The sequence below is a fragment of the Mandrillus leucophaeus genome, unplaced genomic scaffold (genome assembly GCF_000951045.1).
Source record: "Mandrillus leucophaeus isolate KB7577 unplaced genomic scaffold, Mleu.le_1.0 Scaffold651, whole genome shotgun sequence".
NCBI lineage: Eukaryota > Metazoa > Chordata > Mammalia > Primates > Cercopithecidae > Mandrillus > Mandrillus leucophaeus.
The window spans coordinates 536645-541212 of NW_012107042.1; the positions used below are offsets into that span (position 1 = coordinate 536645).

Here is a 4568-nt window from a genome sequence, read left to right on the forward strand (position 1 = left end):
TTTTTTTGTATTTTTTAGTAGAGACGGGGTTTCACCGGGTTAGCAAGGATGGTCTCGATCTCCTGACCTCGTGATCTGCCCGTCTCGGCCTCCCAAAGTGCTGGGATTACAGGCTTGAGCCACCGCACCTGGGAGGCTGAGGCATGAGAATCATGAACCTGGGAGGTGGAGGTTGCAGTGAACTGAGATGGCACCACTGCACTCCAGCCTGGGTGACAGAGTGAAACAACAACAACAAAAAACAGAGAGAGACAGAGACAGAGAGAAAAAGATAGAAAGAGATTCGCCTCCCTCAACCTCCCAAGTAGCTGGGACTATAGGCACCCACCACCATGCCTAATTTTTTGTATTTTTATAGAGATGGAGTTTCACCATGTTGGCCTGGCTGGTCTCGAATTCCTGACCTCAGGTGATCCATCCACCTCGGCCTCCCAAAGTGCTGGGATTACAGGCATGAGCCACTGTGCCTGGCCTAGTTCCATATGAATTTTACCATCATTTTTTATATTTCTGTGAAAAAAGTTGCTGGGAACAGGCCCCCCAAATCTGACCATAAATAGACCATGAGAAACTGCCCCTAAACAAAATCTCTGAAGCACTGTGACATGCTTGTGATGGCTATGACACCCATGCTGGAAGTTGTTGGTTTCCTGGAATGAGGGCAAGGAACACCTGGCCCACCAAGGGCAGAAAACCACTCAAGGCATTCCTAAACCACGAACAATAGCATGAGCGATCTGTGCCTTAAGGACACGTTCCTGCTGCAGATAACAAGCCAGAGCCTGTCCCTTTGTTTCCTGTAAGGAATGCTTTTAGCTAATCTATAATCTATAGAAACAATGATTATCACTGGCTTGCTGTCAACAAATATATGGGTCAAACTCTGTTCGTGGCTCTCAGCTCTGAAGGCCGTCAGCCCCTGATCCCACTCTGCACTCTATTTCTGTGTCTTTGTCTTCATTCCTCTAGTGCCACTGGGTTAAGGTCTCCACAACTGAGCTGGTCTTGGCAAGTGGCGCCCATACGTGGGGCTCAAACCTGGGTTGAAGGGTCGCTGGAGCGACAGTTGGAGAACGTGGAACTACACTGGAGGGCACCCGAATACTCTTACGCAATCCCCGTGGTGAGTAAGAAGGGGAGTTCGGAAGCATCAGGGTAACAATGGGATAAGGGTTGAGCAGGCATGAGGCTTATATGAATCTGCTTCGGCAGCTCCACAGAAAAGGAGGAGTGAAGGTTAGCACTAGCCGACTTATGCAGGTTTTTAGTGTGGTAGAGAAATATTGCCCCTGGTTTCTGGACCAAGGAACTGTGAATGTAGAGGTCTGGGAAAACCTAGGCAGCGCATTGAAAAAGGCATATAAGGATGGTGCTGAGGATATTTCTGTAACTGTCTGGTCAGTGTGGGTTCTGGTTCGTTCCACCTTAGAGCCTTTCCACACAGATGATGAGGAGGAGGAATCAGAGGAAGAAGGAGAATATAACGAAGTAACAGAAGAGGTGACAGAGCAGGTTTGTTTGCCAGCTAAAGCGGCAAAGAAGGGAGAGGTTTGTCCCTACCTCTCTGCACCCCCTCATTATTTTGAAGAAAAAGAGTGGCCTGACCCTCCGGATCTTTCTTTTCCAGAGGACACTGGACGAAAAGTAGTTGCCCCAGTGACTGTTCAAGCAGCGCATCAAGCGACCACTGTCAGTTCTATTCAGGCAGGAATCCAGCAAGATAGACGGGAGGGTAATATGAATGCTTGGCAGTTCCCTGTTAGAATACACCCACCTGATCAACAGGGGAATATTATAGCTACATTTAAGCCTTTTCTTTTTGAAATACTTAAAGAATTTACAGTGAAAGAATGTTGCTTTCTTCAGTCAGATGATTCCTACTGACTAGGATGCTTTTACTCAAGCTTGCCTGACTCCTGCTCAGTTCATACAATTTAAAACTTGGTGGGTAGATGAAGCTTCCATTCAGGCTGCTCACAACACCCAGGCCCAACCTCAAATTACTATAACTGCAGACCAACTTTTGGGGGTCAGCGGCTGGGCTGGTTTAGATGCACAAGTGGTCATGCAGGATGATGCCATAGAGCAGCTTAGAGGAGTGTGCATTAGAGCTTGGGAAAAAATCACTTCAGGAGGAGAACAATGCCCTTCTTTTAGTGCTGTAAAACAGGGACCAAAAGAACCATATGCAGATTTTATAGTTCAGTTAAAGAAGTCTCTTAGAAAGGTGATTGCAGATTCTGCTGCTCAGGATACACTGTTGTGGTTACTAGCTTTCAACAATGACAATCCTGAGTGCCAAGTTGCTCTGAGACCTATTAGAGGGAAAGCACATTTAGTTGATTATATTAAGGCCTGTGACAGTATCGGAGGTAATCTGCATAAAGCTACTTGGTTGGTGCAAGCCGTGGCAGGACTGAAAGTGGGTAAAGGAAATACTCCATGTCCTGGAGCTTGTTTTAACTGTGGGAAGCATGGTCATATTAAAAAAGAATGTAGGAAGAATCAGCGAGTCAGGCTGCCACATGGGGGGAGAAAAGAAAACTGCTGAGGCTGAAATATGTCCAAAATATAAAAAAGGAAAAAAAATTGGGCTAATCAATGTCACTCTAAGTTTGATAAAGATGGGAACCCGATTTGGGAAACGCCATGACGGGCCCGTCCTGGGCCCTGTTCCAAACTGGGGCATTTCCGGCTCAGGCCACTCCTTTACCCCTGTACAATGCCTGTCCCCCGCCACAGCCAGTAGTGCTGCAGTAGATTTATGCTGCACAAAAGCTGTGCGCCTTCTGCCTGGAGAACCCTGCAAAAAGCGCCAACAGGAGTCTGTGCACCCTTGCCAACAGGGACGGTAGGATTACTTCTAGGTAGGTCTAGTTTAAATTTAAATGAAGTGCAAATACATACAGGAGTCACTGATTCAGATTACAATGGGGAAATTGAAATTGTTGTGTCTCCTTCTGTTCCCTGGAAAGCAGAGCCAGGAGAGCGCATAGCACAGCTCCTGATTGTGCCATATGTGGGAATGGGGAAAAGTGAAATTAAACCAACAGGAGGATTTGGAAGCACAGATAAACAAGACAGAGCAGCTTACTGGGTAAATCAAATTACTGATAAACGTCCTACCTGTGAAATAACTATTCAGGGAAAGAAATTTAAAGGATTGGTAGATACAGGAGTGGGCATTTCAATCATTTCTCTACAGCACTGGCCGTCCACGTGGCCAATTCAACCCGTATTTTTAGAAGCAGCACTCCCTTTCCAGTGGCAAAATCTGTAATGGTTCCTAGGGCTTCCATAATAAATTGCCACAAACTTGGTGGCTTAAAACAACAGAAATTGATTCTCTCATGGTCCTTGAGGCCAGACGTTTGAAATCAAGATTTTGGCAGGGTTATGCTTTTGACAGCTCCGTGAAGAATCTGCTGTTGCCCCTTCCTGATTCCGCTGGCTGCCAGCCATCCTTGGCGTTCCTTGGGTTGAGTCACCCCAACCTCTGCCGCCGTCTTTACATGGCCTTCTTTCTGTGCACCTGTTCGTCATCAAATCTCTCCCTTTGTGAGGAATCAGCCAACGGATTTAGGGCCCATCCTAATCCCGTATGACCTCATCTTAACCTGTTTACATCTGCAAAGACCCTATTTTCAAATAAGTACCAGAAGTTAGGACTTTAACATATTTTGGTGGGGGTGGACACAATTCAACTCACAACAAAAATATCTGGATCTTTGATATTCTGCTGCATCCTGCAGCTGGCACCCTCCATCGTCTGTTGTGATTTCTTGATGCCAACAGTTGGATGGACACAAACCCAGACACTACATGGCTTTTTGGTCACTATCTCCTCAAGACTCCAACTTCTTCCTGCTAGCCTGGACTCCCATTTCCCTGCCTGGTGCATATATTAGCTATTTGTCCTAACCAGCATCGCAGCTCCCAACTCTCTTGTTTTGTTTTGTTTTTTTGAGACAGGGTCTTGTCACCCAGGCTGGAGATTAGAAGAGTGTTCACAGCTCACTTCCACCTCAACCTCCCAGGCTCAAGCAATCCTCTTGCCTCAGCATCTCAAAGCACTGGGATTACAGGTGTAAGTTACCACACTGGCCCCAACTCTCTCTTTCTGATAGGAGTAATTCTGGGCATCCTCCTTCCTGCTCCGTGCAGCTGTGTGGGGCCTGCTTGTCAAGGTGCCTCTCCTCCCCTGGCCAAGATGGGCTGGGTGACTCAAGTTAGCCAATCAGACTCTTCCTACTAGGGCTTTGACACCTAGGTAGAGTAGCAAGATGATGGAAAAATAGATGGGATGAATTCAACTTTGCCATGGGGCCCCCAGGCCACTCTCAGGTTTCATGATTCGCTAGAAGGGCTCACAGAACTTGGAAAAACTGTTATGCTCACAGTTACAGTTTATTACAGGAAAAGAATACATCAAAGACTTGCCAGAACTTGGGTATAAAAAGAATACAGATTAGGGGCCGGGCGCAGTGGCTCAAGCCTGTAATCCCAGCACTTTGGGAGGCCGAGACCGGCGGATCACGAGGTCAGGAGATCGAGACCATCCTGGCTAA

At 47.0% G+C, this 4568-nt stretch overlaps 1 long non-coding RNA gene across 1 annotated transcript in view; it reads right to left on the minus strand.

Annotated features, from left to right (window-relative positions):
• Positions 1 to 4568, minus strand: part of LOC105554631 — a 13424-nt gene that overhangs the window by 7564 nt on the left and 1292 nt on the right. The gene's annotated exons all lie outside the window — the stretch shown is intronic.